This window comes from Gracilinanus agilis, chromosome 2 (assembly GCF_016433145.1).
Source record: "Gracilinanus agilis isolate LMUSP501 chromosome 2, AgileGrace, whole genome shotgun sequence".
Lineage (NCBI taxonomy): Eukaryota > Metazoa > Chordata > Mammalia > Didelphimorphia > Didelphidae > Gracilinanus > Gracilinanus agilis.
Genome location: NC_058131.1, coordinates 716,604,366 through 716,628,548, shown reverse-complemented (window position 1 = coordinate 716,628,548; position 24,183 = coordinate 716,604,366). Strand labels below are relative to the sequence as shown.

The window sequence follows — 24,183 nt, the reverse complement described above, 5'->3', positions numbered from 1 at the left end:
TTATATATATATATATATATATATATATATATATATATATATATATATATATATATACCTTCCCATCTTCTACATCTTACACGCATGAAAGTTATTGTGTGTGTATCCTGAATTTTATTTTTAGGTTAAGACCTTGCCGTCTTCTGCATCTTACACTCGTGAAAGTTATTGTGTGTGTATCTTGAATTTTATTTTTACGTTAATCAGTTTATAGTCACAAAATGACAGGGTCTTAGAGTTGGAAGGCATTTCATAGACCACGTAGTCCAAAACTGTCATTATCACATGAACATCCTTCCTAAGTTATCCCCCTTAACTCTATTTAACCTTTGCTGGAAGACATGTAGTGATCAAGAACCTACTCTGTCCTGACCTAGTCCATTCTATTTCAGGGTACTTCTAATTTTTAGAAAGATCTTGCTCATATTGAGTTTCAATCTACCACTATCTATGTAACTTCAATACTGATCCTGGTTTTGCCTAGCACTTCTCAGAAAGTCACTTTTCCTCTCGATACTCAGGAAAACCAAGATATTAAGTTTCAGAGAATGTGGGAATGAGTTAGACTTCCTTCATCTGGGCAGATTCCTTATAACACTGAAATAACAGATCCAGTCTTTCTCACTCTTACTGTGAATTGGTCATTTAGCTAAAGTCTGGTAACAAAAGAACCAACCCCAACTATATACCCTTTTGTCAAGGACATTATATTTGTTTTTTTTTATACTAATTACATAAATGAGCTGCTTGTTAGGGGGTTTTCTCCCTCTTTGGAGGTCATCAGGCAGAGAAGATATGACAACTTGCCAAATATATTATTGAGGAAATTCTTGATCAGGTATGGGATGGATAAGATGATGTCTAAGATTCAAGATGCTGTTTTTCTGAAACTAAATGGAAAAGGTTGTAAAATTACTACCAGAAAATCTCATGAAAGGTTAAATTACCTTTTGTGAAGTTATTTGTATTACTTCTTTGTCACTTGGGAGTACAAAAACATATGAACTTATAATCCAGTCCAGAGTACATTGTTCAATTGTTTTAGTCATGTCCAACTCTTTGTGGCACCATTTAGGCTTATCTTGGCAAAAATATTTTGATTAGTTTGCCATTTCCTTCTTCAACTCATTTTATAGATGAAGAAATTAAGACAAACAGGGTTAAGTGACTTGATGAGGGTCACCCAGCTGGTAAGTTTCTGAAGCTAGTTTTGAACTCAGATAGATGAATTTTTCTGATTCCAGACCCAGCAAGCACTCTCTCCAGTAGGTCATCTAGCTGCCCTGAAAAAGGTAAAAATAATAATGAAATAGAAACTAATTCCATTAACATGGGTGAGTGAAGAGTGGAATGGATACTCATATGTATGCTATTAAATCCACCTTCTTTTAAGGCAGGATAGATGAGGTCATGCTGAAGATTCTTTGGAGGGTTGGAGGTCAAGGCCAAATTAAATATCTACTTCACTAATGATTCTCAAGGAATTTATTTAGGTCATGTAGGCTCTCTGCATGTTCGATAGGTAGCGGGCTAACTCTCATCCCTGGAGAAAAGTTATTTATATTGAAAGAGAACAAGACTAAAAACTACTTTTTTAACACAGAAAGAAGTCATTGTGATTTGTATAGGCATTAATTAAGCCCATAGCACCACATTTCCTGATCTTTCCTTATTCCCTTTTAGCTGAGGAGCGCCCTGCTTCAGAATCCTGCTGTGCCCCAGATATAATCTATTCTCCAAAGGGTGAACCTCTTCTTCCCTCTAGTGGGACAGTCTCACTGTAGACCATTAAAAACGACCCCAGCTCAAATTATAAGACCTAATTAGACAGCAAGATGCTTCACCTTCCAGTTATTCATTTTTATTCATCCGGCTTTGGAAAAGTTTTAAATTCACATAAGCAACACATTCTGGAGTGTAATTCAGAAAATTCTGGTTTGAGAGTCAAAAATACACTTTCTAATATTTGTTTTATTACCTGATAATATGATCAATTAATTTGGTTTTTGTTTATTCATTTTTAGGAGGGTCCCAATCTTAGTGAACCCATTTGTGATTTTCTTGGAAATACAAAACAAAAACCAGTGAAGCAATTTGCACAGGATCACAAATCTAGTAAATGTCTGAAGCCTGTTTTAAAATCAAGTCTTCTTAACTCCAGAGCTGGCACTCTATCCTCTGGCCCACCTCGCTGGTCATAACTATTTTCTACTCATACTTTATTTACTTATCTATTTACCTATGTCCTTCCTTTTCCTCTTCCACCAATGTCAACTCCTTGACATCATAGGGCCATTTTTGTCCTTGTATTCTCTGAAATTAGCACAGCATTTGGCATTGTAGTAGAGGTGATTAGTAAATACATGTTGAATAAATTAGTGAAACATAATTACTTCATTGATATTCATTATATATTCTTAGAAAGCCGTGTAGCCCTCAGTAAGAACAGCATTCTTCAAAATGGACTAGGACAAATGGAATACTTGGACTTCTCTTGAACTAAATTATTCACATAATATCGACATTCATTTATAATCACCTGTGAAATGTTCTTTAGCTGAAATCATCAACAACATGAGAACTCAGCTAATAGAACAACCTAAAAGTGGGGCAGTCACTGATGACTGCCTTCTCAGAAAGAAGCGGAATATCAATTCCATGTTCAACATAATGACCTTAAGTCACTTAGTGATGATGCTGAGAGAAGGCAAAAGATTGAATCAGATGGAGACAGGAGTGTGTTAATGAATGTTTAATAATTGACTCCAGAAAAAAATGTGTGAATGATATATTTTTAAGTTTAATCTACATTGTTAATGGTTTTTTCCATCACTTTCTAGATGATCAAACCCTCCCCAACATATATCAACTTCTGATGTATAGTCTTATCAGCTTCTAAGGTATGAAGGATCATGCTGAAAATTTAAGAATTAGCACATTCCTGGGTGAAAATCATCTATAGATTTCATACTAGAAATGCTTTTAAATATAATTCCACCATGGTTAGATACAAGAGTATTAAAAAGAAGTTGATAAAAGAGAACAAAAGTATCAAGGAGATTCACATATCTCAAGCAATACTTAATGAAATATGGGTGCTTTGGCAGCCATTGCTTGCTCTTTGATTTGTAATCAAATCCACATGACTGCTATTGTTGAAAGGTTGCTCTATAGCTCCACTCTCCATCCCTATGACTTTCCACCACAAAATATTCTATTCATCCCTACTCCCCTAGATGTATTGTCTTCTCCTATCAGAATGTTAGCTGCTTGAGGATAGGGGTTGCCTCTTTTATGTATTTGTATCTTCAACTCTTAGACAAGGACCTGAAATTTAATATTTTTTTCATTCATTCATAGAAGGCAGAAAAATTTCAGGGAAGGTATCTCCAGATATAATTCACCTTCACTGTTGAAAAATATTGAGGGGGCAGTTGGGTAGCTCAGTGGATTGAGAGCCAGGCCTAGAAACAGGAGGTCCTGGGTTCAAATCTGGCCTCAGATACTTCCCAGCTGTGTGACCCTGGGCAAGTCACTTGACCCCCATTGCCTACCCTTACCACTCTTCTGCCTTGGAGCCAATACATAGTATTAATTCCAAGACAGAAGGTAAGGGTTTTAAAAAAAGAAAAAAGAAAAATATTGAAATAAAATTCAGTTATTTTCATTGTAAAATTCATGTTAATATTCTTAGAGAAGATACAAATAACTTTTCAAAAAGCACATGCAAAGCACCCAAAAAATCAAAAGTCCAAATGTCTTAAAGTTATTTTTCCTGCAGTATATTTTCTTTTTTAAAATTTCATTTCTGTGCTTGTTGTGGCAGCATATATTAAAAATTGGAATGATACAGAGATTAACATGGTCCCTGTGCAAGGATGACACTGAAATTTGTGAAGCGTTCAATATTAAGAAAAATCCATTTGTAATTTACCACCCATTTATGCAGGCTGTAATTTTAATAACATACACATACACACACACATGTAAAATCTTGGCAGCTTTTTCCAATGGCCTGTGGTCATCATGCCGTATAGCATAATAATATTCCACTACATTTATATACAACAATTTGTTCAATCATTTCTCAAATTGTTGAGCACGTTTGTTTTAAGCTTTTTTGTTGTGATCACACACAATGCTATTTCCAGATAGCTACTATGTGCCCAGCATTGGTGTTGTTAGATCTCCTCGGGACTTACACTCAGGAATGGGATAGATGACTGGATTAAAAGATATGTACAAGGGGGCAGCTGGGTAGCTCAGTGGAGTGAGAGTCAGGCCCAGAGACGGGAGGTCCTAGGTTCAAATCCGGCCTCAGACACTTCCCAGCTGTGTGACCCTGGGCAAGTCACTTGACCCCCATTGCCTACCCTTACCAATCTTCCACTTATAAGTCAATACACAGAAGTTAAGGGTTTAAAAAAAAAAGATATGTACAATATAGTAACTTTAATCCTATAACTCCAAGTTATTGGTTAGGATGCCAACAGTATTGTATCCCTCTCTCATGTAAAGGATTTGATATAGCAAAGGTAAACATTTAGATGAATGGGGCAAGGAAGGGAAACAAGCTCTTCATGGAGGGAAGGTAGAGGATTTGGAGTCTCTCTCCAGGATGACTGAAATCAGAAGAGGAAGAGAAATGTCTCACATGAAAATATTTTAGACATTTCCTGAAAGGGGTAGAGATTACAAGTGATGATATTTAAGTCATTTGGCAGAAGGGAAGAAGTTAGCTCATTTAGCCCTGATGTAAGGAAATGGGAATGTAAAACTTCTTTTAGGATAGGAATCTGTGAAAAGCTTTCAGAGCCTCATGAATTTAGATTTCAAAATTATCTTTATTTTCATATGTTTTTCTTTATATTGATATGCATTTTATTTTAGATATTTAAAAACATTATTTCTAGGAAGTGGTTCATTAGTTTTGCCTCAGTGCCAAAGGAATTCATGACAAAAATAAAGTTGGAGAACCACTGCCCAAGAGTTTTTAGGCAGATCAAAGAGACAGTGTGTGTGTGTGTGTGTGTGTGTGTGTGTGTGTGAGAGAGAGAGAGAGAGAGAGAGAGAACCTCAGTCATTTAAAGAAAGTTCCCTAAATATTGCTTTTGTGATTGCAATCTCTTCTTTTTCCTGGCTGTTTTCATAGCTTGACATAATTTGAGACTTGGAAGAAATCTCTGGGACCAAACAAGGAGTCATGCCTCCTTCTTGAATGATGGGGAACTGAACTGACCTCTTCCAGAGGCAACTCAGTCCATTTTTGGACAGCTCTAATTCCTGTAATTTCCCCCCGACATCAAGCCTCAATTTGCCTCTTTGAAACTTCTATCCTTTGTTCCTTATTCCTCTGTCTGGGACTGAACAAGCAAGTCTAATCCCTTTTCCATAGCCTTTAAAGTCATTGCAAACAGTGATTATGACCCTTCCTTGAATCTTTTTTTTTCCCCACTAAAACACGCTCAATTGAACTGACTCAAGACTCTTCTTCATCCTGGTTTGAACTCATCTAGAGACCCTCTCCACTATTTGTATCATTCCTAAACTGGGGCCCTTAGTTTTATTGCATTGACACTCAGACAATAGAGCATGAATGGGAACTTTGAAAGTGTTGATGACATCATCCTTGTCAATGAGCTTGATGTCCCGGATTGAAAGCTATAAACCCAGAGAAGGAAATAGAAGCTATGTTTATATGTTCTCCCTCCTCCTGAGCTTCCAGAGACCTGTTATTGTGACCCACAGTGTTGACAGACAAAAGTAATTTTTTTATTAACATTCTCAATCATTCTAGTTCAGCTACGGTAAAGATCCAACCTTCTTGGTATAACTTCTCTACTGAGTAAAGTTCATGACTTTGTATATTATCATAAAACATTTAAAACAAACTTTGGTTTCAACTTATTTTGAACACACACACATATATGTCATGAAACTTGGTTTTCTTGGACATGTGAGTATTAGAATAAAAGGTGTAATGGGATATTATGGGGATTTCCCCCTTTATTTAAGATCTTTAAATGTTTTTGCTCAGCTCAACTAATTTTCAACAGTTAATACTCTAGTGATCTCATTTGTTTAGGCATTCCTTTTAGTGATAGAGATCTCAACCCATTCCTTCCTGCTCATCCTACTTGCTACTTGCCTGGGTCTTCCCATACATTTACCATTGGTGGTCTACACAAAATTGAAAGTAGGGAAAAAAAGGAAATACACATTTATTAAGTACCACCTACATGATAAGCATATAGAATTTTGCAAATGTTTTTCCTTTGATTGATAACAAATCTAGGAGGTAGGTACTCTTATTATCTCTAATTTAAAGTTGAGGAAACTGAGGCACAGAAAGTTGAAATTACTCAGGGTTACACAGCTGGTAAGTGTCTGAACCTAGATTTGAACTCAAATTTTCCTACCTTTAGGCTCAGTACTCTGTCTCCTGCACCTGGTAGCTATTTTGTCTTTGCAGAATCCCACAGCCTCTAAAGGATTTCTCCCTTCTTTCCTTTGCCCTTGAGGAGATCAGCACAAAATAAATGAGAGCCACAAGGGGGAATGAAACAAATCAGAGGTCATTCTTAGACTCATGCTCTCTTTCCTCTTGTTCCTAAAAGTTCTAATTCAGAAGTTGGCTGAACCACTAGGCTTGTCCTCTGGCATGAAGTCACATTTGGAGAATTGATGAGGATAAATTATTTTGTGAACATGATCATCTTCCCAAGTAATCATGGGACCCAGTCCTTTCTTCCTGCCTCCTCCTCCTTCTGGCCCCACATTCATTATTTAGGTGATTTGTATATCACAGGGATTTTTTTTAATTGAAGGAGGAAAGGAATTGTGGCATACATAGAGGAGTTTCATTCAAACAGGAAACCCAAAGACCCCACAGCAAAAAGGAAATGAAGCTTAGTAGACAAGATATGCCAAGAGACAGGAGGCTGAAAATCCCAGTTTTTGCAAAAACTGCCCCTTACCTTCATCCCTTGCCTCCCTTCAGCACCATACCTGGAGGCAAATGCTCTGCTGATACCCTTTTCTGAGCAATGGCTCATTGAGCAGAATAAACATTTGCAATCAGATATAAGGTGTGTGATGGTTTTGTCTTCATGCATTTGTAGCTCTAGCCTTCCTATTTCCTTTCTCTTCCTTTCCTTTCTTCCTGATACCCCTCCATAGTCCCATTCCTTTTAGTAGCTATTCATTGTGATCTGGCCAGCCCAATTAAATGTCCTTTCCCTAGAATAGAAAAGGGGCCAAAGTTTGACATAAAAGGAAAGAGGTTCAAGTTCTTACTCTCTATCTTTCCTTGGCCAAGATCCTTTACCTATATGAGTTTCTGTTTCCTTATCTGTAAAATCCTTATTAGGACTTGGATTAGATGATGTCACACTCTGTGATCCAACCAGACTGACCTTTTTCTGTTCCTTATCCTTGACCCTTCAGCTCATCTCCCACCTATGCACCTTTGCACTAGAATTTGTCTCTTCTTCATTGATGTCCCATAGAATTCCTCTCTTCCTATAAGATCGATATAACCTTAATAAACACTATCTACTATAAGTCTTTCTGATTTATAGATATAGTAGACAACAAACAGAATGTGAACTTCGATTCTCTAATTCCAAAGGCAATGTCCTGTTGTTCTCCTACACACACACAAAAAGGGACATGCGTAGTTGTGTAATTGTATACATGTGGTATATGTGCATTTATCTGTATACACACATATACATGTGTCTATATCGGTATCTCTATATTGTATGAGCTTTACTGTCATCAATGAAAGAACTTTTTCCCTTTGGGAGAAAAAGCAAAACCTATCTGGAAAAGAATGTGGGTGTTCAGTAAGAGATGAATAATAAACTGATTGGCTGATCACATACAGAGCAATTTGCATAAAAATGCAACTTACTCTCTTGGGGGTGCTCATAGAGTAGACAGGAATTATGCTCATGCTCAGCCTTCCTGCTATCAGGAACTAGATTCTAACTTTGATTGGAATCGCTAAGATCCTTCACGCACTTGACAGTTCAATAACTAAAGAGTAGGAATGAGCATCTCATTGACTGTATCATCTTGATAACGGCAAGACTGAAAAGGGACGACTGCCTAAAGAGATGAAGGCAACCGAAATCCCAACAGAGGAAGACAGAGATCCATGTTTATCGGCCTCATTTGCTCAAACTTGTCATGGGTGCACCAAGGCATGAAGGAAGTTGTTTTTCCCTATCATAGTATTTAATAAGTGTTTGTTGAGTGAATGATTATCACTTTTATCTATTCTAAAATGCAGTTATCCTACTTTGTTATCAGAGCAGGTAACACTTGTGTTGAACCTCTGTTTCAAATGTGGGCTCATTCTGTGCCCTCTCACAGTTAGGATGGCTTCTAATTTGGAACAACAGTTCAGGAGCACAAAAATTGGCCAGTCAATACAGGAGACTGACAACTCTTCTCCTCAACATCCATCAGTGGAGACTTAAGCGAAATGATGAGTGGCTGTGTCTGGAAAGAATTAGCTTGTTATGCTGTGCTGTGCTGTGTTGTCTATTAATAGAACTTCAAAGTGGGCCAAGAAGACCATGGGCAGTCGCTAGTAATAAGGCATCTATGGCTGCTGAAGATTTCAAGTATTAGATAATTTTTTTTGTTGGTGGTGGTGATGGTGCTAGTGGTGGTTCCTTTCTAGATTCACAACTTTTCTTATTGTGACACTATATTGTTTGTGCACAGATATGTCACATTTAAATTCATCCAATGGATTGTTTTTTTCTTCCTTCATCTTGTAGCCCTAAGAATTATTCTAGTAACTCAGAGGATTCCTCAGTTCTCCAGAGGGAACTGCCAGCATGGTGAGCAAGTGCAGAGCCCTTTCCCTTGGCCTTTATATCACTTGGCTTGTTGTGAGGAAGGGAGGAAGAAAGGAAAGAAGGAAGGAAGAAAAGAAGGAAAGAAGGAAGGAAAGAAGGACGGAAGGAAGAAAATAAAGAAGGAAGGAAATAAGGAAGGAAGGAAAAAAGGAAGGAAGGAAATAAGGAAGGAAGGAAGGAAAAAATGAAGAAAGGAAAGAAGGAAGGAAGGAAGAAAGGAAAGAAGGAAGGAAGGAAGGAAAAAAGTAAGGAAGGAAGGGACTAATGAGCTCCCAGAGCCAGACCCTGTCTTGTGAATGACTGGAAATATATAGATAGACATAGATATCTGTGTGTTCCCCCTTGGTATGTATACCCACATATATGCATAATTACATATACAGTTTTTCATTTCCTCACTCTATTTTAATTCTGATTTCTCCTTTTCTTTTTATTCTTTCATTTTTTCAAGAATTTGTACCATTAAGGAAACAAGTGGAAGTAACTAAAAGAATAAAAAGGTAAATGAATAGATAGAGGAAAGATAACAATACAAAAAGATAATAATACAATGTTAATTGTAATAGCATTAATATAGTGCTTTATGTTTGTAAAACACTTTGCATATGCCATTTCATTTAACCCTTACAAAAACTAAATGAAGAAAGTGATTTTATTATTCCACTTTGCAAATGGAGAAATTGAGACTCAGGAAAGTTAAGTGACTGTCCAAGATCACACAGCTAAGAATTCACACACAGAGTAACAGTAAAGGATTAGAGCAAAATCTATTGTGTTTCAGCTAAAGTTAAACAAAGCAGGACTAACAATTATGATTTCAGACAAAGCAAAAGTGAAAATTGACCCAATTATAGCAGAATCTAAAGTCCCATCTACCAGTTTTCAAGTTCAGTATCCTGTCCTTCACTGGGCCATGGAGCTTTTGACTATAGCTAGGTAGATGGATGGATAGATGGATAGATGGATGGATGAATGAATGGATGGATAGATAGAAATATGAGCAAGTAGATAGAAAGATGATAGATGGATGGGTAAATAAAAATATAGAGAAATTTGAGAGGCAGATTTGAAAGAAAGTTGTTTTAAGGAGACCTATGTTTAAAGAAATTTGATTTCTATCAGTCAAGATGGGCAGTAGCATATGTAAAAAATATGTGGCTGAAATTCATTCATCATTTCCTCTCAACGACTTTCCAGTTTCATTTGAGTTCACTGAGAAACACGAGATCAAAGGATGCTAAACTCAGAGCCAGAAGGGACTTCAGAGTGTGTCTACTCCAGTATTTCATAGCATATACCAGGAAGCTGAGCCTCAGAAAGGTTAATTGATTTCCCAAGGTCACACAGGTAGGAAGGGGAAATGTCAGGATTTGAATCCACCTCAAGACCTCACATCTACTGCTCCTTCCACTACTGCCATACTCTGCCTCACGGGCGCTATTTCTCAGAATAGAAAGCTGAACTGGGCTGTTGTATTTGTCTGTGATCTAACTACATTTGGAATATTGGGATCTATTCTAGATGCCATATTTGAGGAACGACATTGAAAAGCTGGTCAGGATTGAAAAATAAAAACAACAGCCAGAATGATATCAGGCTCTGAGATCATGACATGCAAGAATTGGCTGAAGGAATTTGGAGGCGGTTAGCTGAAATCTAGGAAATGCTGGGACAATGGGGTAGCTCTCTTCCATTGTAAAGGGTGCTGTCACCTAGAGAAAGATTGTAATGCTTCTGCTAGGCCTCCAAATGACATCACTAGGAACATTTGGTAGGAAGTAAGGTATAGAATGATTAAGTGACCTGAGCAGAATCACACAGGTAGAATCAATGACTCTCCAAATTGCCCAAAAATATTTTACAGAGCTAGAAAGTATTATAACAAAATTTATCTGGAAGGAGAAAAGGACACGAATATGTCAAGGGAATCAATGAAAAAAAGGAGAAGGAAGGTAGCCTACCAAGACTCAATCTTAAATTCCATTACAAAGCTTGTCCAGGATTACAGAGCCAGAAAGAGTCTGAGAACAGATTTGAACTCAGTTCTTCTTGACTCCAGGTCCAATATCGTCTTGTACTGAGCCGCTTAGCTGCTTCTAGATAGTAGAGAAATATTCTGCAAAGCTTCTGTGTCTCTTGGTAGCACATTATATTCTTAAACAGCCTCAATTTGGGGAACTTTTTCTTGAAGCCAAAAATGTCCTCTATCAAGTCTTGCCCTCTTTCTAACCCTGTTATTTTTTCTCCTCTGGAGACAAACAAGAAAAAAAATTAGTTAATGAACAAGCACTTCTTATTAAGTTCTTATCACAAGCTGCATACTATACAAAGCACTGAGCATACAGAGACAAAGCAAACCAGGACCAATTCTTAAGAAGCTTATATTCTAGTGGGGAATGTATTCTTCAGTGTCATACTCTTTCAAATACTACAAGATAGCTCTCTTAAATAAGATCATAGTATCTTAGATCTAGAGAGAAAGAGACCTCTGAGGCCATCCAGTCGAACTGCCTCAAAAAAATGAGACCCATAGAATTTAAGAGACTTGCCTAAGGTAGTAAATTGTAGAAGTGGGATTAGAACCCAGATCCCATTACTTTAAATTCAGCCTGTTTTCTTTGGTTCCACATTGTCTCATAGGACATGAATGTGAGGCCCGTCATCGTTCTGGTGGTCTTCCTTTGGACATTCTCTATCTTATCAATGTACTTCCTGAAATGGGACTCATTATTTTGTAAGATTGGCTGCTTCCTTATTTTTTTTAAAGCTTGGCCCTTTCATTATTAAAAAGGTGCCCTCATTTCCCAGAGACACTGAAGCATCACTCTATAGATAAGCCTCTCAGAGAGCATCTTGCCAGTCACTCTGTGTGTGTAGGTGTTAGACCCAAGGGATAGTGTTACCATGGTGACCACCAAAGCTCTCTTGTCATAGGCTACTTGGACACCCTAATAGGAAGAGGGCTGCTTTTGCCACATGCTGTTCACAAACCAGCCTAGTGACTTAATTGAAATAGATTTTTGGAGATAAGGGAAAGGGTCAAGACTTAAACCATGGTAGCCCCTTTAATCTACTTTCTAGCTGAAATTTGGAGTGTCTCTACTGAAACACAGTGAAATAAAAATTATAATTTCTATTAAGAGGTAAATAGGTAGGTAAGTAGCAAAGGTTCTTCATTGGCAAGTGAATAGGACTAGTGCCCTCTGATCCTTGGGGATCATCTGCAACCCTTCATCCCACTGCCAGTGTCAGGATCCCTTTCACAGCTAATACTTTGGAAACACATAGAAATGTTTTGTCTCACAAAGCAATGCCAAGTTAAAACCCCACTTCTCACTGTTGTATTTGCAAATATGGAAAAGGAAGTCCTGAATGGTATCAACCATTGGCCGACTTTTACTTACTTTAATATTCTACTGTTAGCTTAGATGCTTCAGAGGAAGGCAGGGAGGAAAAAAGCCCAGGAGGGATAAACAGCCAATTTTGAGAAATTTCCTTAAACTGAAACTGTAGAAATAAAGAACATGGTTTCCTATAATCTTAACAACTTTAGGAGTAAATAAGTTCAATTTATAGCCCACCTGATCTCTGCAGAAGAACAAGTTTCAATTGATTTTTCCTTACTTGTGAATTGAGGAAAACATGGTAAAGTCTTCTTTATTTGCTACCCATCTAGGTTCTTTTCAAGGGCACCAGGTGACAGAAGGGACAGAAGATTAGAGTGACTAATCAAGCTAAGGCATCTTGGAATTGGGTGGAGTGTATAGGTTAAAATATAATGAAAATAGAACAGACTGTCATAGGAATGAAACTTTTATGTGTTATTCAGAAAGGTGAAATTGATTCATGCTGGAAGAGAAATAGGGTAGAATTAATATTCCAGTGTATGCTGGTATATTAATCAGCATGGGATCTGAGTAATTTCTAACCTGTATTCATGAAGGAATTTTCAAATTCAATTTAATTAAAAAAACATTTACTACATAAAACACCGTGACTGAAAAAATTCTCATTTCTGCTTATTAGAATGGTTATTTTTCCTCATAGCTCATTTCAAGGGCTTCTTGATTTCTGAACAACCAAAAAATAAATTTTATCTTGTTTTTATTTCCTGTATAGTTTTTCTCTCAACATATATATATATATATACCTATTTTTTCCTCAATATAATTTAAGTTGTTTGAAGGAAGGAAATATGTTCTTCTTGCCTTTGGTTTTGCAGCAGTTAACATAGTGCCTGGAACATAGCTGGTGGTTAATAAATGCTTGCTGCTTGATTTTATGTGTGTACTATGCTAAGTATTGTGAATTTCCTAATATTCCACTGAGTCTGTGATCTCACTGATTCTAGTAGAGATTATGATCCATTCCTACTTGTTCTTCTTCTAAGCCTTTTATCTGTGTCCTACCACAAGTGTACTCCAAGGGATGTACCCAGTGTTTCAGGGTTGTCTTCTTTTTCTCTTCATATGGGCAGGTTCCCAATGAAGCATGAGGCATGCCCATTATCTAACCTCCATGCTGTCTCTACGTTACCAGGCCANTATATATATATATATATATATACCTATTTTTTCCTCAATATAATTTAAGTTGTTTGAAGGAAGGAAATATGTTCTTCTTGCCTTTGGTTTTGCAGCAGTTAACATAGTGCCTGGAACATAGCTGGTGGTTAATAAATGCTTGCTGCTTGATTTTATGTGTGTACTATGCTAAGTATTGTGAATTTCCTAATATTCCACTGAGTCTGTGATCTCACTGATTCTAGTAGAGATTATGATCCATTCCTACTTGTTCTTCTTCTAAGCCTTTTATCTGTGTCCTACCACAAGTGTACTCCAAGGGATGTACCCAGTGTTTCAGGGTTGTCTTCTTTTTCTCTTCATATGGGCAGGTTCCCAATGAAGCATGAGGCATGCCCATTATCTAACCTCCATGCTGTCTCTACGTTACCAGGCCATCTTCTTTTTCAAAAAATACCTTTGTTGACAACCATCAGACCATTTTTATTGGAATTTTTTGTTTATAATGTATTGCCACCAGCTCACGCCTGCCATGTGCCCTTTCCATTGTATGTCAGGTAGCCCTCATCTTCAGTGCTATGGAGGACATATTGTAGATTATGGAGTCAAAAGACAGCTATGAAGGAATCTTTGACCTCATGGAGCTTACAGTCAAGGGCACAAAGAAAGATACAAACACATGAAAAAATGGGAACTGTGTACCAAGTCCTATCAAGATGTAGATTTACTAGGAAATACATCAAATTGGCAAAAAAAATCCTAAAATATAGTTTTTGTTGTTACTCATGCCAATCAATAGACACTACTAAAATCCAAGGTCATTTTTCATAAATGTGGGCAGTCTAAGACTGGGTTAAGTTTCAATTCCCTCATCAGGGATTGTTTTATTCATGATCATGGATTAATCTGATTTAGCTTGTGCTTAAGTAGCTGTGAAGGGAAATAATCCCACCTGCCACCATGGAGACAAATCAACTTCCCCAGGGAGCTCCCAGAAGTGAGAAGGCTCTAGGAAATGAGGCATCAGAACCTTTCAGACATTCCTGCAGATAGTGCAGTAATTTTATGTCCTAAGTAAGTATTTTGAGGCCACCTATGAGCTCATTTCAATGCACCATTCCAATCTTCTCTCTCCAATCAGTCTTGCTTCCATTATTTTGCATTACTGGAAATTCAGTAGAGAAATAAACATTTATTCATTATTTACAAGCTTGCAACTTTGCTAAGTGCTAGGGATGTAAAAACAGTAAAAACAAAACAAAAAAAAATAATTCCTGTTCCCAAGAAGCTTATACTCTAAACTTTAGCATCTAAAGGAAGAGCATCTAGGTAAATGACTGTGTCTGTAGAAGATAAATAAAAATAAATGAAAAGTAATCCTGAAGGAAGGCACTAGTAGTCAGGGAGGGGAATCAGAGGCAGGAAAGTATCCCAAGAAAAAAGATGGAATTTGAACTGAGTCTTGAAGAAGCAGGTGAAAGAGAAGCTAAGAGGTGAGAGGAAAGATGCAGAAGATTCCAGGCATAGAGAACAGCCAAGAAAAAATGCATAGAGGTGAGAAATTGAGTGTCCGATGTGAGGAACATCAATTCAGTGAGTGTATTATATAGTACATGGAGGGAAGTAAGTGTAACTTGAATTGAGAGGAAGAAAAGGGTCAGATTATAAAGAGGTTCAAATGCCAGAGGGCTTAATGTTTGATCCTAAAGATAATCAACAACCACTGGGGTTTATTTGGGAGGGGGAAGGAGATGTGACTTGATGAAGCTAGATTTGGGATGTAGAAAAATCACTTCAGCAAACATGTGAAGGATGGGTTGAAGGAGGGAGAAGCTTCAGGCAGAGGGAACAATTAGAAAGCTTTTTCAGTAGCCCAGGTGAGAGGTAATGAGGACTTTCCCTAGGTTGTTGGGTATATGTGTGGTGAGAAAGCCATGTATATGAGAGATGTTATAAAAGACAGTAGGACCATATTGGACATCTGGATTGAGCATGACTCAGGTTGTGAGCTTAGGTTACTGGGAAAGACGATGCCCTTGAATTAATGAGCAATTCCAGAAAAAGCTGAGGCTTTGAATAAAAAAATAATGTGCTATATTGAGTGGGAGATGGCTACATGTCCTCTAATTTGAGATGTCTAAGAGGCTGTTGATGATGATAGATTGAAGGTAAGGAGAGAGGCTAGAGCTGTGTCCATAGATCTGGGAATCTTCAGCAAGGAGAAAATGTAACTCATAGGAGGATGAGTTCACCAAGCAAGCTAGTATAGTGGAAAAGAGAAGAGAAACCAGGAGAGAGCCTTGAAGGACACCCATAAAAGCCACAGCCTGGATGAAGAATCAACAAAGGAGAGTGAAAAAAATCGCTGAACCTGTACGTGTCAGATGCAAGTCTTGAATATAAATCTTCCTGAGACCATGATTGACTCTCCATTCATTACTTAATACTGCCTTATCACTGTGAGGACTGTATTTCATAAAAGATTGCCCAAAAGAGTTTGTAGTGGATAAAGCAATGCACAGCATATTTTGAATTATTACCATAAGGAGAAGCATGAAACAAGGAAGCTTATGCTTGCCAAAGGTGTTTGTGCTTGTTATGAAGAATGTCTCACTCAGAGTGCAAATTTATGAAGGATTCCTTATTTGGCATGAAATTCCCCACATGTTCCTGCTTGTGGACAACATTTTGCTAATGGCATCAAGCCCCACAATCCTGTAATATCTCTGAAATGAAATCCAAAGCCATTCCAAAGAATTCATCTTCATATCCACATAGGAAAAACCAAGTGGATGAATCATAATAATTGTCTGGAATCTGTTATGCAGCTGGAGGGACAGTCCATGCTTGATCCATTAGGACTTAGACCTTGGTCATAACGCTAGAAGAAATGTGGACAGCATGCCATTTAGGATATCATGAGACATGTGTGATGACCCTTTAAAAAAAGCCCTTTTTAATAAAAGGGCTATACAGCCAACTAAAGAGCAACAAAGAGGGGCAAGTGGGCATAAATAGCCTGGAACACATTATTAATGGAGAATGGTACTCCAGAATTACTCAACCAATCAACATTTATCAAGCACCCACTGTATGCTATGTACTATGCTATGGAGATACGAAGAAAAACAAGAGTCCCTGTCCTCAATAATATACTCAGCAGGGTCTAAATTTTTTCTCTGTTTACTAATAGTGAATTCAACAGATGACTTGACTCATAAAAAGATGTCCTCAGAGAGATACAGAGCTGGATAAAGGGGAAGGCTCATTTATATAGCAGAAGCTTCTGTGGCTCACTGATGCCTACACAATGTCAAGAGATATACAGGAAGGTCCGTAGCCCTTTCATGGAACAGAACCCTGTGGAGGATTTAAGGGGCAGGGGAAATAATAAGCATTTGTTAAGAGTCTAATATGTATCAGATACTATGCTAATCACTTTATAAATATTGTCTCATAGATCCTCAAAGCAATCCTATAAGGTAGGTGATTGTTGTCTCTATTTTATACTTGAGGAAATTGAGGCAGACTAGTAAGTAAATGCTGGAGGCCAAATTTAAACTCTGATTTACTGAGCCACATCTCTTAAAGCTGCTTCTGGATTTAAGGGAATCAACAATCACAGAAAATGGCTAGAAAGTGGGAGGCCTCATTTTAGAGAGAAGCCACACCACACATCCATTGAAGTGGAAAATGCAGCATTTAGTCTTTTAGTCAATACTACTCAAATCATGTGTGAGACTTTAATATAGATATCTATATACTAGATTATATAAATTTTTACTTTTATTAAAATGTTTTAATATTAATATTTAATTAGTTTAAAATCTATCATGTCACCGAATGTTTGAAATTAAAGTATCCTTTGTAGGTGGCCAGTGTTACTGAATTAACATAACATTTCCCACTTCTAAATAAGCCATTGACAAAATTTTGACCATGGCAAAACATTTTGGCATAAGTAGTAACTATATTTTGACACCACATAAAGAAGGCAGCTGCCTGTCTTTATCCAGTGATAACCCTCTCTTTCACTTGGCACAATCTTGGAATGGCTTAAAAATGTTTTGAGTCATAGATTTTAAAATAAAGAGTCCCTTCAAGGGGACTGACAGTATGGAAGTAATCTCTGTTCAGGCTCATGGAAATGATTTATGGCCATAAATATTTGGAAGTTGGATCATTAATTTATTTACTGTAAACATGACCTCAAAATAGCTTCAAGGTAGGTTCCTGATTTAGGACTGGAATTAATGAATGGACCCCACCCCATCTCCTTCTACTGGAAAGCATGAAAATCAGCCCAATGGGGAATTTTGGAGGATGACAACTTCATTGTCTAGGCAGGCTTAATGGGATGCAGAAAGGATGGTATCTGTCGCTCAAAGTCACAAAATAAGAACAAAGGGAAGATAGAAATTGAAATGAAATTTGGCAATGATCACCCAGAAATATTTTTATTCATATGGAATGACAAAGCATAATAAAGACATGTCTGTGAAAAGTGGTACTCTGTATGTATGTGTGCATGCTTGTGTAAATGCTTATGTATTTGTCCATTTCACCATTTGAAAGTTGAAAGGGATATCAGGATTGAATATGCTTCCAAGATATTAAAGAGAGAAAATTTCCTAATGTCATTGTTTCAACTAATTTTCAGAGAACCTAAAAAGGAAAACCATGGTAGTATAAACAATATAATAGAGTTTAGTATTTATTAACAAATTTTGTGGTTTAAAGAAATTATCTAAAGTCATTTTGGGGCATAATTTGCGTTTCCAGTATAGTCTGAGTAAAAAGGATACCATTATGTTCAAATCATATAGAATGCCCTAATTAAGTCACCTAATGGTTCAATAGCATACACACACAAACAGACATGCACATAAGTGCTTACTTACATAATACATACACTTACACACAAGAAGTTCATTATTGTGTTATGCATAGTGAGTAGAGTTGCAGATATCCTCAGGGAGACTTAGTGTTCAATCTTTCCTCTGATCCATATTAGGTGTATGATCATCAGCATGTCCCTTAACTTTTCTGCTCCTGTCTTCTTATATATTTATCTCCTAGTTATCAAATTCATGAACTGCCTTTGTACTGATAGCTGTATGTTCATGAATTTTTGAATTGGTCATTTTATACGTTAAAAAATAAAAGAGCAATTATTTCCATAATTTTCTTCTATTCTAGCTCTAATATTGATACCACTCTTCAAACTTTACTGCTACTATGTCATTGATTCAAAGTCATAAACATGGAGTTCCATGTAAAGATAGAAAATATTATTATTTCTTCCAGGAAGATGACAACATTAAGTGAAATTGTTTTAGAATAATATTCAAAGTTCACCAAAAAGAATGGCCTCCCTTGTTAGATAGTGGCACCTGGCTAGGGAAGGGAGAGCTAGAAGTCTGCATCTGAAGAAGATTCTTTTCTATCACATCTTTGAATGAATAAGAGGCTAGTCAGTCTCATCTAGAAGAGATCCTGAGATGGGAAGCCCACTAGCTTCCAAGGCAGCCCAAATGCCCTTGGAAACAATTTTATATGTTAGGAAGTAGAATCCTCTTCCATATGACAAGTCTTTAAAAAGAGGAAGGCCTGAAGCTATAAACCACATTATATTAAAGATGACTATCTAAAGTAATTAGAAAACAAATCAAAGTCAAGGTGAGTTATTATTCTTAGGAGTCGTGGATTAATTTCATGTAAACCTTGCTTAGCTTTTTCTGCCACCTCTGAGCCTTAATTCAACCATCTCAGGTGAAATGGTTTATCCAGCTTCTACCTAGCTCCAAGCAAATGTGAATAAAGACTTAGTGATGTAGCATGGATGTCACAAGCCCCCCTCCCCATAATTTGATAGGATATTCTTCCCTCTTAAAAAAATCATTGACAAGGAAATTTTAGTAGAGACACGTTCACAATTGAATGGCACATTCTCAATTTACACTCTGTTAATTCAAAACTCAGTCATTTGTATTCTGATAGGAATTTAAGTCTGATAGGAATTTAAGGTAGGAATGAGAAAAGGTTGTGGTGAAGCCCCTTAACAGTTCCATAATGAGAACATGGGAATAACATATAATGAATCTATTAATTGTATACTGGGACTCAGTAGTCAATCAATCAAGAAGTATTTAGTAAGTAATAATCTGTACCAGGCACTGTACTGAGCACTGCCAATAAAAACAGAAAAATAAAATCATTCTTGCTTTTAAAAAGCAATATATTATATTTTTATATTTTATACAGAAAACTTATATTTGTATATAGAACTTATATTTTATACAGAAAAAGTATGTACTCTATCAATTGGCTTGTCTGTCCAGAAGATTGATAATGTGTCTACTTGCTAGGTACTGTGCTAAGCGCTAGGAGTACAGTGAAAAATGTGAAATTCCCTACTTTCAAGTATTTTAAATTCTGATGGTCAAGACTATGGATAAATATGTATATATATATATATATATATATATATATCTACATACATAGGTGTAGCCAATCAAACAGACACACAAACTGGTTTTATATCTGCAAAGATACAAAATAGGTACAAGGTAATGTATGGGGAAGGGTCCAGTGATTGAAGACATCAGGAAAGACTTAACATAGAAGGATTTACTTGACCTAAGCTAAGAAGAAAATTAGGGATGCTCAGAAGAAGAGATAAGGAGGGATTACATTAGATCCTTGGAGGACAACCTGTACAAAGACACAGAGATAGGAGTTAGAAAATTATGTGGGAAGAATTGCAGAAGGAACATTTGACTGGCATTTAAGGCTGACTGGCATTCAGGGACAATCTGTACAAAATCATGGAGATGGAAGCTAGAGTGTTGTATGGGAGGAGCAGAACAAGAAAGCTGGTTGACTCAGTTATAGACTGGGTGAAGATAAACAATGAATAATTCTAGAATACAGGTTTTAATGCCAAACAAAAGAGTTTCTATTTGATACAGGTGGTAATAGGATGCCACTAGAGTTTATTGACTAGGTATTTGACATGGGTGCCTATATGCTTTAGGAAAGTGACTTTGGTAGGCAGCTACATGGAGAATATATTAGAAAAGAAAAAAGACTTGAGATCAAGAAACCAATCAAGAAACTATTTCAGTAGTATGGAAGGTAGTGATGAGGGCCTGACCTAAAGTAATGACTATATGAGTGGAGAAGTGGGAGCTATTATGAAAAGAGAATCAGGAAGTAGGAAGAAATCTATGAAGTAAAACATGATTTTGAGACTGGCATCCTGAGCAAATGGAAGAATGTTGGTACCTTTACCAGAAATAGGGATATTCAGAAGAGGTGTCTGCAGAGGGGGAAGAGAGAATAAAATCTGTTTTGGACTAATTGAGTGTAAAATTCCTATGGATATCAAATCTGAAGTGATTAACTGATCATGTGAGACTAGAATTCAGAAAAGAAACCAGATTGGAGGTATAGATCTGACAGTCATCTGCTGAGAGATTAAAATGCGACCCCTGGGGAGTGATGAGGTCACCAATTAGGGTATAGAGTATAGACAGAAGAAGACTCATGATGCCATCTTGTAGGACATTGAAGTTGAAGAGAAGACAGATCAGAGGAGACTTTTTAAAGGCAAAAGAGGAAAGAGTATCTAGGAGAGGATGCTCAGTGAGTTCATATAATGGAGAGAGATCAAGAAGGACAAGGATTTAGAAATGGCCTTTATATTTGGAAATTATTCGTGAACAAAATAAATATTGGCTAATATATTTAAAAGGGGAAGGATAAAGTGAAGTCATTTTTTTTCAAAGGGCCACATGTATAAATTGGAGAATGACTGAGTTATCAATCACTGAACAATCACCAATTAAACATTTATTATATGCCAGTTAGGTTACCTCTAAGATCTCTTCTGTCTCTAAACTATGAGTCTATGAATTAGAAATGCAAACCAAGAACCTATTCTTGTATTAATTTAACTTCCTAAACCAAATAGCTCTTGATAAGCAAACACTATGTATTCATCAGAAGTACAAGTGCTCTCTGAATGTACTGAATGTTTATGTTACATAAGAGAATTATGATAAACCAACCTAACTGAAATTAAAAGCAAATATGATGGAAGGAAGGTTTTATAGGGGAAGAATGTTTCATTTAAAAGCAGTAATATTTTTACTTAAAGAGCTGATTAACAAGCAGTTCTTGTTAGGATTAGATATTTATTTCCAAATTAGGGGATTCTTAGTTTTATGATACATGGCTGTAATTCACCCATTATTAAATATCAAAAGTGAGGAAGGATACCAGGATGAGCAGTTTCTTCATTTTATTATATTTATGGACTATGGTGATAACTAGTCATTATGGTCATGTAGGCATTATGAAATGTCAGGTAAAGTAAAATAAAACCCAAGGCTTCCATTCTACAGATACCATGAAAGTCTTTTAAAGGCTACTGCATGTAACTGGCATCTTGAGTTTGAGATGCCTATGTGATGTCACACTTGAGATGTCCATTAATTTCTGCAGGATTAGAGCTCAAGTAATTTCCTAGGACAAAGACTACTGGAATAATATCATCTCCTCCAATCTCAGGTATTCTATTCCAAAATGCTGGCCTCCAATTTAATGTGAAGTGTTTGAGATCATGAGCTTATTAGGGAGTCAGAGAAAATCATCCTTGGCTTGGCCCATGGATGTCACAAAAACATGAACAAGAGAGTCAATCTGTACCTTCTCTGGAGTCTCAGAAGAAAGCAAGAATTTTAGAAATGTGTGAATCTTGGTAATTGAGATTTTAACATATGCTAACCTTCAAAGACCTTAAGAATAAAGCTAGAATGTAATATGGAAGCAAAAGTTTTTATTTCCCCTCTGGTAGGGATCAAAAAGAATATAATATCTTGGAATCATGTTCTTATGACTGTGTTTTAAGCTTCATGATACCAAGGGAAAATGTAACATTTTTTTATCCCAAAATCTTAGAATTGCAAGAGCTCTTAGAGACCAACTAGATCAAAGAATTAGGATTAGGGTATGAAGCCTTCTGCCATACACCCCACAAATCATTACCTAACCTTAGCTCGATGATGTCCAGAGTAGAAGAATGCATCACACCCAATGCAGCCCATTGCATTTTAGAGCACTTCATAATTGGGAAGTTCTATGTTTGGGTTTGTTTTTGATTTTGATTTTTCTTTGTCCAAGACTAGATTTGACTTTTTACAGATCCGTGACCATAGGGCTACTCACTTAAGAGAACAAGTTTTCTTTTTTTTTTTAAACATTTATTAATATTCATTTTTAACATGGTTACATGATTCATGCTCCTCCTTTCCCCTTCACCCCCCGCGTTCCCCCCACCCATGGCCGATGCACATTTCCACTAGTCTTGTCATGTGTCCTTGATCAAGACCTATTTCCAAATTGTTGGTAGTTGCATTGGTGTGGTAGTTTCGAGTCCACACCCTCAATCATGTCCACCCCGACCCATGCGTTCAAGCAGTTGTTTTTCTTATATGTTTCCTCTCCTGCAGTCCTTCCTCTGAATGTGGGCAGTGTTCTTTACCATAAATCCCTCAGAATTGTCCTGGGTCATTGTATTGCTGCTGGTACAGAGGTCCATTACATTCAATTTTACCACAGTATATCAGTCTCTGTGTATAGAGTTCTTCTGGCTCTGCTCCTTTCGCTCTGCATCAGTTCCCGGAGGTCTCTCCAGTTCGCCTGGAACTTCTCCAGTTTATTATTCCTTTTAGCACAATAGTATTCCATCACCCGCATATACCACAGTTTGTTCAGCCATTCCCCAATTGAAGGACATACCCTCCTTTTCCAATTTGTTGCCACCACAAAAAGCACAGCTATAAATATTTTCGTGCAAGTCTGTTTATCTATGATCTCTTTGGGTTACAAACCCAGCAATGATATGGCTGGATCAAAGGGCAGGCATTCTTTTATAGCCCTTTGAGCATGATTCCAAATTGCCAGCCAGAATGGCTGGATCAGTTCACAGCTCCACCAGCAATGCATTAATGTCCCAGTTTTGCCACATCCCCTCCAACATTCATTACTCTCCCCTTCTTTCATTTTAGCCAATCTGCTAGGTGTAAGGTGATACCTCAGAGTTGTTTTGATTTGCATTTCTCTAATTATTAGAGATTTGGAACACTTTCTCATGTGCTTATTGATACTTTTGATTTCTTTACCTGAAAATTACCTATTCATGTCTCTTGCCCATTTATCAATTGGGGAATGGCTTGATTTTTTATACAATTGCTTTAACTCCTTGTATATTTGAGTAATTAGACCCCTGTCAGAATTTTTCGTTATAAAGATTTTTTCCCAATTTGTTGTTTCCCTTCTGATTTTGACTACATTGTTTTTGTTTGTACAAAAGCTTTTTAGCTTAATATAATCAAAACCATTTAATTTATATTTTGTAATTTTCTCTAACTCTTGCTTGGTTTTAAAGTCTTTCCTTTCCCACAGATCTGACAAGTAAACTATTCTATGTTCACTTAACTTATTTATAGTTTCCCTCTTTATATTCAAGTCGTTCACCCATTCTGAATTTATCTTGGTGTAGGGTGTGAGAAGTTGATCTAAACCTAATCTCTCCCATATTGTTTTCCAAATTTCCCAGCAGTTTTTGTCAAATAGTGGATTTATGTCCCAAAAGCTGGGCTCTTTGGGTTTATCATACACTGTCTTGCTGATGTCATTTACCCCAAGTCTATTCCATTGATCCTCCTCTATGTCTCTTAGCCAGTACCATATTGTTTTGATGACTGCTGCTTTATAGTATA

At 36.9% G+C, this 24,183-nt stretch overlaps 1 protein-coding gene and 1 non-coding gene across 2 annotated transcripts in view; both read left to right on the top strand.

The window, feature by feature from the left end:
• The window catches only part of PRKG1 (protein kinase cGMP-dependent 1), a 1,248,761-nt gene that overhangs the window by 819,196 nt on the left and 405,382 nt on the right, over positions 1–24,183 (top strand). The gene's annotated exons all lie outside the window — the stretch shown is intronic.
• Positions 3,811–3,913, top strand: LOC123238387. The gene has a single exon (XR_006505578.1). It is a non-coding gene; the product is annotated as a U6 spliceosomal RNA (small nuclear RNA).